Source organism: Acipenser ruthenus, chromosome 3, assembly GCF_902713425.1.
Source record: "Acipenser ruthenus chromosome 3, fAciRut3.2 maternal haplotype, whole genome shotgun sequence".
NCBI lineage: Eukaryota > Metazoa > Chordata > Actinopteri > Acipenseriformes > Acipenseridae > Acipenser > Acipenser ruthenus.
The window spans coordinates 88524806-88539573 of record NC_081191.1 but is presented as its reverse complement, the minus strand read 5'-3'; the positions used below and the strand labels follow the sequence as shown (position 1 = coordinate 88539573).

Below are 14768 nucleotides of genomic sequence, written 5' to 3'. Positions count from 1 at the left end.
GAGATAGATATTTGTTTTAACTTTGAAATAATATCTGAACATGAAAAACCCATGTTTGTCCAAACACTACCATAAGTACTCATTAGCCCAATGCGTAGCTCTTATTTGACAATATGGATCCACTGGAGGCTACTGGACAACTGCAGGATAATGAATGTAAAACGCCCCGTGAATAACTCCAGGCCCTACCCACAGAGAATTAGTCATCACATTTTGAGACTGTTCCTTGTGAAAGATCAGTAATTTGCTTGGTTTAAAAAAATAATTAAAAAAACCAACACCTGCCAAATAACTTTCAACAGTGAAATGCAGCTTTTATATTTGATTATTTCATCAGTCAAGCAAGTGGCAATCCATTACAAACAAAAGTCTGTACTTCACATCATGGGTGTTTGCAATTTTTTTTTCAACCTGTTTGTTTTTATATATAGAACACATTTAAAATATTGTTAATGTACTACCAATTAACAGCTCATCATTGTACCGTAAACACAAGTAATTCTGAGTATCATTCTCATCGCTATCTAATCAAAGATTTCCAAAAAAGTGAGATCTTCAGGCCTACTTTTTATTTAGCAGTGAAGCCTCATGAAAGGCTGTTTCAATTCAATAAAACCTAGTTCAGTGAAGGCCTAAAACATAGGCTGTGTCATAGTTGAGCAACTCAATTCACACTGCCTGATCTCAAGGGGGAAATTGAACAGGATTAAAAGAAGGATTTCTGATCTGCAGACATAAAGACATAGAACATTAAAGTGATGCAGAACAACATCAAGGGGGACTTTTTTTATCCTAATGAAAACTCATTACTGTTTTTATTAAAGTGTTTTGGGAGGGTATTATGTTACAATCGTTTGCATTACCAGATTGTCAATGGCTTGAAATCTAGCTGATCTGTGAATCTTACAGTAGTACTTCACTTGTACCCCGTTTACACTGACACTTTCATGCCAGCTTTGAGGTGGCCGTGCTCATAGAATGGCTTTTTTTGGTTGTGTAAATGCAACCATTTTAATCCCAGCCATCTCAAAGGTGGCCTGCTCCAGATGCTACTTTGAGACGGTTTGGTCTGTTTTTTCCTGCTCTACTGTGAACGCATCGGCCCCCGAATCGGCTCACGCAGAGGCACGTTGTGAGCAACGCCCCCAGTGTCACAGATCAGAGCCGGTGGTCCAAATATTTTTTAAATCATCTATTCTGGCAGTTTCACTCATGCACAGGACCCTGAACATTTATCTTGGTAACTGCTAAAAAAAAAAAAAACTACTAGTAAAAGCATAAAAAATACACTAACTATAAAATGAAAATAAAGGATTTCTAAATTCAAGAAATCGCAATGCATATCTGTATTAACTTTTCATCCTGTGTATAATGAAGTCACCATGGAGAAACTCCCAAACTGAAAGCACGGTATGTATTTAGAGTCTGCTGCTTCTATGACTTATGTGCATATCAACCATGCATGAAGCACTCTCAGGAATCCCTAATCAAATTTTAGTATTATACTGGTTACAGCTTCTGAATGACTCATTTCAAAAATCATATCTTCATCACAAACTTGGTAGTTTGTCTCCACAAACATTTAAATAAAAAAAAGCCCCAATATGGTAAATTGTCACCAGAATCACAAAACCATATCTTTTGCATTTGATGAGGCCAGTATATTGGCATGTTTATTTTAGTTCCAAGCTTTCCGACAGGAAACTAAATTACTGGTTTTTACTTTCATTTTTCTTGAGATCCAGAGGCTCATGAAATTCCAAACAGTTTGAAAATGTACAAGTGTCCAAGTGGAAAAACTGACCTACATTCATAGCATGCTGAATTACTTCTAACAAATGTATCATAAACTGGATCTCAACATATTGCAATCATTAGTGAAACCATAGATTAAAAATATCCATACTATGTTTCATAAGTCTTGGAGAGTGGGTTCTCTTAAATATAATAGTTTGACTAATGGTTTTGTAACTAGATGGACCAGGGTTACCCCTGGGTTCTAGATTTTTGTAGTCACTAGTGACTAATCCTTTCTAAAAACATTAGTCACTCCAGATATTCAGTAGTCACTACTGGCGCACAGCTCAAGTCTTCAAGGGTGTTATGAATCCTGTTTTTATTTGATACCTTAAATCACTGTATTGACCAAAACAATTATTTAATTTAAACCGTTTTAATAATGCTCTACAGTTTAAATAAATTGGTAATGTAGAGCTGTAAAGTTTTAGAACATTAAAACTCAAGAACCAGATTTATTTGCCCTGAAAAGCTACATACAGACACAGAATGCATTATGAATTACTTATACCATGTATGTCTTTTTACAATAAAAAGAAAAAAAAAAAAAACAGTGTTAGAATATTAATACAACCCATGGAAACAGAGTTTTCCAATAAGGCTGAAACTTTGCTGCTTCTTTTTTGTTATCTGACACGTGTGAGCTTTATTTGTTCTTTTTTTCTGGTGTTCCGAATCCAAGTCTTCATTTTCTACAACTTGTTGTTCTGTTTCACTCTGCTGTGGCCACGCTGAAAAAACGAGTGGATTTTCTTCTGCGACAATTTACAGTATTGGCTAACAGTTTTGTTTCTTAATTCGCGTGCACAAGTTTACCGCAATCATGTATTTATATTGATGATAAAAGTTATAGAAAAGAAGGTAAAGTTCACTATCTACGCATCTCTACAGCTGGCCTCAATACGAAAACATATTACTGGCATTTTTTAATTATTGGTGACTAAAACGTACAGTACTGATGCTAATTAAAAAACAACAATAAAACGCTTACCTAGTATCAGTGTCATAGATGTCCCTGCTTGTTACCACACAAATCACTGATAATGGCAGGGAAATTGGAGAGAGCTTCAGTCGCAAGACATTTTTGGCATTTTCAACCTTTGATGGTATTTCGCCTTGATCGCCATTTGCTAGTAATGTACTAGTATTGAGCAAACAATCCACATTTTTTCACTGGATTGAAAGCTAAAACTACTCTAACACCAGACGTAACGGCTTGTCAAACTAGACCGCATGACAATACTTTGGTTTCCGATTGGCCATACATTCTGTATTTTGAAATGTAGTACTTAAGTTACAATAAACTTTAAAATCGGGTCATTGAAAAGAATAAAATATCGAATTGCAGGCATGAACGCACACAAGAAATAAAATGAGTTAAAGACTAGGCTTAGTTTTTTAAAATGTCTTTTTTTGTATCCCAGACAAACTGCAGTAACCGCCCAACTGTTTATATTACATTTAAACAGGGCTTATTTAAAATGTACATATTTAATACGTAAATTAGCCATGTGTGCACTGAACGCTGTCACAGCGTGTCAGTCTGGTGTTAGCGATTAAACGCTGATTACGTGACAAAAGTTTGCAATAGATTGGTAAGTGGTACTAAATAAAATGCGTTGTCTGCCATTTCAGAATTTTTCTCGAGTACACCAGTTTGAAAACTGCTAGAAGAAACCACATTACCAACAGATACAGTTTAATAGTAGTAGTATTTAAATGCAGTTGTCCTAACTGGTAAATTCTTCCAGCTTCCCCTTTTATTTTGACAATTTCCATATAAAAAAATGACATTTTTATCTTGACATTTTTCATTCTTAGCCACCAAGTAAATATTTTGGACAGTTTTCAAAACAATTGTTGCTTTATTTTTACACGTTGGTGTTGTTGATAATATGATAAATGAGTATATCTGCTTCAGGTTAAACGATGGTCCGTGTTACACAGAACACTACAAATAAAATGTCAAATATACACTATGTATTTCATTGGTTTTGTTGATTTGCTATGTTTTTAACTTATTTTAATACTGCACATAATTATATAGTTTAGAAAATGATATTTACCAAAACCATGCTGCACGTGAACTGTATTACATAATAATTTCCTTTATTCCGATTCCAGTGGTGTTTTCTCAATGCAAAATGTATTGTAGGCATATATACAGTGCCGTATAAAACCACATACACTGTATATATACAATTTTATCCTGCTCGTTATAGGCCTACTGGCGAAATTGTCAAGAGACAGTTGGTGCTTAACATATACGGAATACTTTCGGCCCTGAATTTTAGCATTTTTGGTCATAGAAAAGACACGTTTCACATATTTTATAACGTTACCGTAGGCTACTTTTTTTCTTTTTTTAGGTAATGATGCGTTTTCGTTTCACAAATCTTCTGCAGACAGTATTTAAGCACAACTATAATAACCTATATTTCAACAGTCACTGCCGAAGCTTATTACTTATTCTTCCAGAAGTAATGGTCGGGTGTAACAGATACGAGGTTATATTTGCGCCGGGCCATGTTGTTAGCAAGCCTGATGATGTTGTCCAGGCTTTACTGTGAAACTGCCTGTGTAACCAGGGCGGGTGTGAGCGCATTATACTGGACTGGAGAATAAAACCACGGGAGTTTAATTATGAAAACGCAAGTGTAAACAAACAAGTAAAAAAGATTAGCCTGTCGTCAGACATGTCATGGTAATACAACATACATTCATTTACTGCGTATTGGTATTGATTGCTTCTGGTCAGGGAAGGGGGACACACGAGCGCGTTAAGAGAATTTCAGCGGGACATTGGCGCAATGGCGCGAACACTGCGGATGCAAAGGTTTGAGCAGAACTCTCTGTAATCGTGAAAGCGCAGCGGCAGAAGCTGTCAGGTTGCAAAGAATAATGCGAGGCTGAAAGCTACAGCAGCACCGAGTACAGCCTCATAAAGCGGTCCGGGTTACCATGGTAACTGACACGCAACATGAAACTAAGACGCTGAATGGCTGACTGCATTTACGTCGCTTACCACGGGATGAGAACGTTGCAGAGTCAATGAATCGATGAAGCCGAGGCGCTGATCTGATCAGCAGCAGTGACTCTATGGTTTAGCGATCCCTTCTTTTAAAGAACGAGACGACGTGTGTGACTAACAAAAGGGATTTTTTTTATAGTACAAACAGAAACGATCGTCACTAGTGACGATTCCACATTTTTTTTGTCGTCACTTTCAAAAAACATTCGCAAATTACGAGAGTGATGAGCGACAGCGAAACCCCTGAGATGGACCTTCACTATAGTATATCCTGTCACAGAGAATATGCATCCCAAGCTGGGGGAAATAAATATAAAATTAAATGTTATTTTAATTTAATAACACTAAAAACAAGGCAGCACCAGAAAATCACATATTAAAATAGCAACACAGCTGTTCATACAGAAACTATGTGCAAAGCACAGCACAATGCAGAGATCAATGATCCCAGAACTCTTCCTAACAAGAAAAAGTAGTGTCAAACACTGGGTGCCCTACTGCTGAGAGAAAGAAAGATGTGGGAGAGTTTCAGGCTCTTGGCACAGTGGGGATTTTTACCAAACATGTAGCTGCTTCACTGATCATGGTGTGATTGAATTCAACGCTGCATTAATTCAAGTTTCCAGTTCTTAGTCATGACAGGAACAAAAGTCACTCTCCCAATCAATGAGATGACCTACCCTCCTACAACCTGCCAGTAACTGATGCAGCCACTTTCACAGGCTGTGGGACGCGTGATTTATACCACTCGAACGTTCAGATTCTTCCATCAAAGACTTACAGGGTAGTAGGCTGAAACCTCTTGGGTACAAGCAAACCTGATTAAGTTGAGTTATGAATACTCATATTCACTTACAATTGTCCCTTTTCTAGTGAATGCTGCAATACTGGAACAACCCTTAAATTATGTTACTGAAGAACAAGAGGTAACTTTACCAAGGGATGTTCTATTTTTACTAGAATGTTAGTTCGTTATGAACTTTTGCCTTTTTATTTAACATTGGATAAAAAAATGACAGTATCTCCAAAGCTGTTCAGGACAAAATTATAACAACCTTTACAAACCTTTCATGCCTACTCCTTGCATTGACAGATGTATAATTGAGGTGCTACAGGTAATTAAATGGAGCCAGTTGGGCTTTGGGGAAATATATCATTTATATTTATAATTTCAGTACATTTTATATATTTAATAACTACTGCATTACATTGAGGTGGCATTGGTGTTTTTTTTTTTTTTTTTTTTTTTTTAAATACAACGTAATATAATATCCCTTTTATGTAAAATAAAATTAAATTAAGAAAAGGGGAAATCGTCCTGAGGTCTGAAAGGTTTACGAAGAATCTGAAGAGATATTCATTATAATATTGAGTAATTGTATAACTGTTATAGTAAATGGGATTGTTTTGTTAAAATACTAGAAATAAAATGCAGGGTTTTAGTCCTAATTTACTGGTGTAGTAAGGCAACTATTAATTAAAAAAAAAAATACAGTGCTATTATGATCTGTAACAAATAAAGTGATTTTCAAAAAAGAAAAAGAAAAAAATCCAGCCCGAGTAAACATGTTTAGTTGACGTGTTGAAGAAATAAGTTTATATCCTGATGATGCAACTGATAAGTCAGACCGGGGGAGTACAAACCCAGAAACAAATTTACTCTGTAAACTTGGTGTGCCAATGATGCAACATAAAATGATTTTAACATTTTGAAAAACCTATTTATGATAAACAAGGTTACACCCAGCTAACACACTACGTTCTGGCGACGTTGTGTTTAGGTAGTATTTTGGTTCTGCCAATATGACGTGCTATAGACATTGCTGGAAAATAACATGTTGATCGTATTATATACAAAGCTGTATATAAGTAGGCTTGCTACTTTTCGATTGTAATCGGTAAAGGTCGTTAAACGTCGAATTCCCCAAAAATATGAGTTTGACTGAAATCAATTTATATAGGATAAACGCAGGTAAAACCACTCGCTATTTTTTTTTTTTTATTCTTAACAAAAATTATAAGTTAAGAAATCATCTCATCTGTGTAGTTTTTATACTTGCTGTCTGTCCCATCTCCGTTCCACTCTGAATGGCTGGGGGTCGCTGTCAGTCAAATCCGTGGTTCCTTAATAGGCTAGTGTAGTTTCACCGTCAGTCATTTCATCCTGTCCTGACAGATCTCATTGGCTGAAGCAGCGCTAGAATTCTCTCATTCGTTTAAATGACTGTCAATCATCAGGCCGAATGTGCACTTTAATTTGCCAGCTATAGCCTGTCATTCAAAGCACCTACTTTGAAATTAGCAGGTTAAGGTGTAGGTAAGCATTTGCTATTATATATACAGTGACAGTTTTGTTGCATGTAGAATATGATAAAGGGGATTCTCTAAAAGATGTTTCTCTGGCAGAACAACGTTGTGTGCATGTTTAATTTGTCAGTTTCTGGAACTTTCAATTAAAAAAAGATGAAACAATTTATAATACATAAGAATTAGGAGAAGTTTTTTTCACCTTTTACTTTTATTTTGTTTCGCTAATTTTGAAAAAGATTAATGCAGTGTGATATAATTTAAACAAAAAATATAAAAACTAGCCTGTCTCTGCTCCGATGAGAATTGAACTGTTGACCACCCGATGTAACGTTACATAAACTCAACAAATACGATCAGAGATATGTGATTAAATAATGCAAATGTCAAAATGAACATGCTGCCATTTCAAAAGCTCTTTCAAATGCTCCCAGAAACTTCAGATCAACAGCGGCGGTTGAGCTGAAGTTTGTTCCCTACCGTATTTTCTAAATAATGTTTTATTTATGTTTCCCATGTATGTATTCTTGTTATATATATATATATATATATATATATATATATATATATATATATATATACACACACACACACACACACACACATACACACACACACACACTCTACCGGTCAAAAGTTTTAGAACACCTCCATTTTTCCAGTTTTTATTGAAATTTACGCAGTTTAATGTCTCAATGTACTCTGAAATTAAAAGCATAGAACAAATAAACAATTGGAGATAAAAAAAGAAATCATGGAATCGTTTTGTTTAACAAAATTTAATCTAAATTTTTGACTCATCAAAGTAGCCACCTTTTGCAGATATAACAGCCGAACACACTCGTGGCATTCTTTCTACAATGGAAATCAAATACAGTGCCTTGCGAAAGTATTCGGCCCCCTTGAACTTTGCGACCTTTTGCCACATTTCAGGCTTCAAACATAAAGATATGAAACTGTAATTTTTTGTGAAGAATCAACAACAAGTGGGACACAATCATAAAGTGGAACGAAATTTATTGGATATTTCAAACTTTTTTAACAAATAAAAAACTGAAAAATTGGGCGTGCAAAATTATTCAGCCCCCTTAAGTTAATACTTTGTAGCGCCATCTTTTGCTGCGATTACAGCTGTAAGTCGCTTGGGGTATGTCTCTATCAGTTTTGCACATCGAGAGACTGAAATTTTTGCCCATTCCTCCTTGCAAAACAGCTCGAGCTCAGTGAGGTTGGATGGAGAGCATTTGTGAACAGCAGTTTTCAGTTCTTTCCACAGATTCTCGATTGGATTCAGGTCTGGACTTTGACTTGGCCATTCTAACACCTGGATATGTTTATTTGTGAACCATTCCATTGTAGATTTTGCTTTATGTTTTGGATCATTGTCTTGTTGGAAGACAAATCTCCGTCCCAGTCTCAGGTCTTTTGCAGACTCCATCAGGTTTTCTTCCAGAATGGTCCTGTATTTGGCTCCATCCATCTTCCCATCAATTTTAACCATCTTCCCTGTCCCTGCTGAAGAAAAGCAGGCCCAAACCATGATGCTGCCACCACCATGTTTGACAGTGGGGATGGTGTGTTCAGGGTGATGAGCTGTGTTGCTTTTACGCCAAACATAACGTTTTGCATTGTTGCCAAAAAGTTCGATTTTGGTTTCATCTGACCAGAGCACCTTCTTCCACATGTTTGGTGTGTCTCCCAGGTGGCTTGTGGCAAACTGTAAACGACACTTTTTATGGATATCTTTAAGAAATGGCTTTCTTCTTGCCACTCTTCCATAAAGGCCAGATTTACGACTGATTGTTGTCCTATGGACAGAGTCTCCCACCTCAGCTGTAGATCTCTGCAGTTCATCCAGAGTGATCATGGGCCTCTTGGCTGCATCTCTGATCAGTCTTCTCCTTGTATGAGCTGAAAGTTTAGAGGGACGGCCAGGTCTTGGTAGATTTGCAGTGGTCTGATACTCCTTCCATTTCAATATTATCGCTTGCACAGTGCTCCTTGGGATGTTTAAAGCTTGGGAAATCTTTTTGTATCCAAATCCGGCTTTAAACTTCTCCACAACAGTATCTCGGACCTGCCTGGTGTGTTCCTTGTTCTTCATGATGCTCTCTGCGCTTTAAACGGACCTCTGAGACTATCACAGTGCAGGTGCATTTATACGGAGACTTGATTACACACAGGTGGATTCTATTTATCATCATTAGTCATTTAGGTCAACATTGGATCATTCAGAGATCCTCACTGAACTTCTGGAGAGAGTTTGCTGCACTGAAAGTAAAGGGGCTGAATAATTTTGCACGCCCAATTTTTCAGTTTTTTATTTGTTAAAAAAGTTTGAAATATCCAATAAATTTCGTTCCACTTCATGATTGTGTCCCACTTGTTGTTGATTCTTCACAAAAAATTACAGTTTCATATCTTTATGTTTGAAGCCTGAAATGTGGCAAAAGGTCGCAAAGTTCAAGGGGGCCGAATACTTTCGCAAGGCACTGTATTGTTCGGAAAGTTCTTCCCAACACTGTTGCAGAAGTTCCCACAAATGTGTTGCACTTGTAGGTTGCTTTGCTTTCACCCTTCTGTCCAGTTCATCCCAAACCAGCTCGATGGGGTTTAAGTCTGGAGACTGTGCTGGCCATTCCATGATTTGAAGCCTACCGTCTTGTTCTTTTCTTCTAAGGTAGTTCTGACATAGCCTGGAGATATGTTTTGGGTCATTATCTTGCTGTAGGATGAACCCCTGACCAACTAGGAGTATACCAGAGGGTATTGCATGGCGCTGCAAAATGCTGTGGTAGCAGTTTTGGTTCACGGTGCCACTCACTCTGTGCAAGTCACCGACTCTGGATCCAGCAAAAGAGCCCCAGACCATCACGCTTCCTCCTCCATGTTTGACAGTTGGTGTCACACACCGAGGAACCATCCTTTCGCCTACTCGATGGCGTACAAAAACCCTGCGTGATGAACCGAAGATTTCAAATTTTGATCCATCGGTCCATAAGACCTTCTTCCAGTCTTCAGTAGTCCACTGGCGGTGCTTCATGGCCCAGGCAAGCCTCTTTTTCTTATTTTGTCATCTTAGCAATGGCTTTCTTACTGCCACTCGACCTGTCAAACCTGCAGTTCAAAGTCTTCTCTTCACAGTTGAAACTGAGACTTGCTTACTTCGACCAGTGTTAAGCTGTGCTTGAAGCTGTTGTCCTGTGAGCCGCCTATCACGCAAGCTGTTGACTCTCAGAAACTTGTCTTCTGATTCTGTTGTGGCTTTGGGTCTGCCAGACCTCTTCCTGTCAGAGTTTCCAAGTGCCTTTTGATGGTGTAGGAAACTGTACTCACTGACACCTTGGCTTTCTTTGCAATTTCTCTAAAGGAAAGACCTACACTTTTAAGGGTTATAATGGTCTGTCTGTCTTCCTTTGTTAATTGCCTTTTTCTCGCCATTATGAGAACAATATACTTCTTCCTGCAGTACAATACTGTCCAAATAATGCTTAAGAGGGTGTAGTAACACAGTCTGTTCCAACACTGCTTTTATACAGACAGAGGGTTTGTAAGTAATCAACAAAAGTTTGGACACCTGTAGGAATTGTTAGCATCAACTTTCAAGGCTTAATTTACTTCCATTGCAGCAGAACAGCTGTAAGTTGTTAACCCATTACTTGTTCCCTGAAAAAGGCCTTTTCGTATAACTCTGAAATGTACTACTAATTACTACTACTAGTAGTAGTTGTATGTAATAGCATTCATTCACTGATATTCAAACAAAACAGTAGTACAACACAGACTTATTTTATTTTTTTTCTACCCTGGCTGCCTGTCTTTTCGCATGTTACCGCCTTGTTTCTGACCCTTCAAAATGTCACAAATACCAGCTGGGGATTGGTCAACAGCTGTTTTCATATTGCTTTCGGTGGTCCATCCTACTCCTGCAAAACTTCTCTCCATCCATTTCACAGATTGGAAATGGCTAGTTTTAGGTTTGTGATAAAGAAAATGCGATATGGAAACTAGCGATATTATTGCATAAACACTCTTTGGCAAGAGCGATCAGGGTTTGATTTGGTCCGGCCCCAAATACTGAATCTGACTCATTGAAAGCTGTGTCGCTGATACAGTTTACCTACAGGCTGTTAATTACAATACATTTGTACATGCTGTTGTGAAGTGTCTGAATAAGTCGACGTGAGGTGGACTTTGATGATATCGCTGCATTTATTTCTGACAATGCGTCCTACATGTCCAAGGCATACAATCAAGTGCTTCAGGGATTACTGCCTTACTCGGTTCATCTTACCTGTAATGCACACATTGTAGCCCTTGACAGTGATATTTGGAGGAGCAATTTCCCAGAGGTCGACAAACTTGTCGCGAGCATCAAAAAAGTTTTCAAACACTGTCCGAGCAGAAAGTTGAGTTTAAACAGCATCTGCAAAGCGCTGTCCAAGCTCTGGGTTCAGATCTTCCTGCTAAATTGCCACCTGAACCAGTTAAAACGACATGGGGGAGCTGGTATGCCACTGCTGAATACAATGCACAAGTTTTACCTGACTTTTGTGGCAGAAGAAATCACAATTACCCCAAACACAGCAGCTTTAAAATGAGCTGAAACATCTGCTTGACACTTCTGAAAACATACAGTTACAACGCGACCTAATCGCCCGGTACGGAAAAGAGCCTGTTAATTTAATCAAATGGTTTGAAAGCCGTGAAATTCGTGTTCATCAAGCGTACAACAAAGTTGCTGATGTAATTAACAGTTACCAAGCACGTAAAGTGGAGCAACACAGCAACGACACAGCAATTCAAAGCCAGTGGATTCAAACATTCCCTGAAGTTTTAGATAAACTGAACACCCGTTTCACCCAGCCAGCACACCAGTTCCTTAAGGCAATAAGGGTGTTTGATCCTGTACAAGTGCGCATTTTAAACTTGGATACCCTCCCGTTGGATTCCATACCAGGCCTCACCTGGGACTGTAAATTGAATTGGAAGGTTACCACCTTTATGCAATGGAATGCAGTAATGATCTATCTGACTGCTTTTTGGAGGTCTGCAGACTCACTCTTTCCCAACATCGCAAAAATGGCCAAGCGATACTTGTCTGTTGTCCCTAGCTCAGTTGATGCCGAGCTAAGCGTATCGGCACACGGGCAGGTTTTTACAGCTCAAAGGCAATCCATGAAAGAGATCACAGAGAACCATCTGAGGATGCTCAGATTTAATTTATATATAATTTCCTGGAATGTATACATGATTATTTTCTGAAGAATGTTAGTTACATTTAGGGCTTCTGATTTTCGGTTTTAACCGATAAAACCCCCCCCGATACAAAAAAAAATGAAATCAGTGGATAGCCAATAAACACCGGAAAACACTGGAAAAGCTGTGGAAATGGTTAATCAATTCACGTTGACTTTACCGTTTTTCAATTAAAAAAACTAGTATAAAAATAATAAATACATTTCCCAGTGCTGCTGGGCAATGTCCCGCCTTCCTGATTTGCACATATCATTGACTTGTTCTGAATACTTTAAACCCGCCCCAACTACTGAGTGACAGCACATTCCTACATTTCTATTGGAGACTCCGCTTGCCAGATTTAAAAAGAGAATTGTGGCAAAATGTACAAAAATGTCTATACACAATAACCCCAGAAGAATGTACCCGTGACCATAGGGATTTCGTTGTAGAAGACAGCAATGGAAAGAAGGTACAACTTAAGTGTGCATGTATGGTCGAGTTACTACTATACATATTTTGACAGAAAAAAAAACACATTTCATACAATTTATTAAATAGTTACGTGCATATTTCGTGAAAAATTATACTGTCCTGCAAAACTGCCGTGAATTTTGTACAAAAAAATCTGCGATTTTCTCAGTGCTTTAATTATAGCATGTTCAAGTAAAGGGTTGACCGATATACAAGTTTTACATCCAGTTCAATTAACATTTTTAATTGAACTGGATGTAAAACTATATGGAGTGGAGTGGCAGTCAAAAGTATTGGCTTAACGCAAACAATTTACCTGCTGTCTGTCTTTCAGGTACTCGCTAGCATGAATGACTGTTCAACAAACTTCAAAAAAACGTATTTTCTAAATAAGTAAGCTATAGTTTAATACACACTATTTGTGAAACTAAATAAGAGTAGTTGTTGACAGTATTAGCACCCTGCTTCATTTGAAACAATGTTATTTGGTGTTTACTTTAGTAGGCAGCTCTGAAACGCAGATATAATAATAATAATAATAATAATAATAATAATAATAATAATAATAATAATAATAAACGATAAATAATAATATACGATATTTACCAACAACTTTACTGTTTATAATATATATATATATATATATATATATATATATATATATATATATACACATATATATATATATATATATATATATATATATATACACACACACACACATACATACATATATATATACACATATATATATATATATATATATATATATATATATATATATATATATACACACACATATATATATATATATATATATATATATATATATATATATATATATATATATATATATATATATATATATATATATAATAATAATACTTTTGATACGATGCGCTATATCAAGTGAAGGCATATCATGTTATGCAACTGAATAAAAAAAAAAAAAAGAACATGTCAATAATTAGCCAGACAGAATTCATTTTTCGCATTCATACACGGGGTAAGCGAGAAAGCACAAAGCCTACATCAGATTTCCGTTTAGTCAAGATTTGTGCACGTGCAAATGAACTTGCATATGTATTTTCTGTTTTGCATCTACTGTACAGCTACGGCCAAACGTTTTGCGTTACCTAGAATGCAAGCATTGAGATCTCATTAAAGAAAAGTAGATATTTTAGTTAACATGTAATCAAAGAAACTACAAACGAATATCGCAAAAGTCTACCATAAGACATAATACTACTAGTACAGTACATGTAGATTTCGAAATGTCACATTGTCAGTTTTTCATTACGTGTATAGAAAACTACAAAGCAGTATGTAATCAATGTTAAAGTAACATTATTCTGCAGGTTTCACCCGACTTTATGAAGCAAAATTAGTTAATTATATAGCCTAGGCTAGGGTGATGCAAAACGTTTGGCCATAGCTGTACTTCCAACTTACAAATAACATTTTTCAAGTGCAAGCTAAGAAACATGCTTCATAATCATAATATACCATGTATGCCAAACTGCAGCAACAACAGCTGTATAATTTACAAACTTAATTTTAATTTTCAACCGACCTCGTATATTCTACGTAGTTTACAAGCAAATTAGGATCCGTACTTCTCATCACGTCCTACTCCAGTGTACTTTGTCCCACAATGTACTCCCCGCTGCCGCTTCCTGTGTTTCTGAAGTAGATCTCATAGCCACTCAAAGAGCTGAAACCAAGAAGGATCACTAACATTGTCAATATGCCACATACATTGCAATTGCGCCCTCTGGAGTTTAAAAAGAAACACAGAGAAATACAATTGTATTAATTGAAGAAGTGCTGGGGCTCTTTATAATTCAAGGCTTACCTGTCTTTGCAGTCACCATTTTAGAATCCCATTTTAGTTCCACCCTCCAGAAATATTCTTGTTGTG

The 14768-nt window shown here is 36.9% G+C and overlaps 1 protein-coding gene across 4 annotated transcripts in view; it reads right to left on the bottom strand.

The window, feature by feature from the left end:
- Nucleotides 1-14544, bottom strand: part of LOC117394347 (thiamin pyrophosphokinase 1) — a 125236-nt gene extending 110692 nt beyond the window's left edge. For all 4 annotated transcript variants that reach the window (XM_059018705.1, XM_033992519.3, XM_059018711.1 and 1 more), the window contains exon 1: nucleotides 14421-14544. The gene's annotated coding sequence lies outside the window, so the exon portion shown is untranslated. The remainder of the gene's footprint in view (nucleotides 1-14420) is intronic.
- Between the last annotated feature and the right edge of the window lie 224 nt (nucleotides 14545-14768).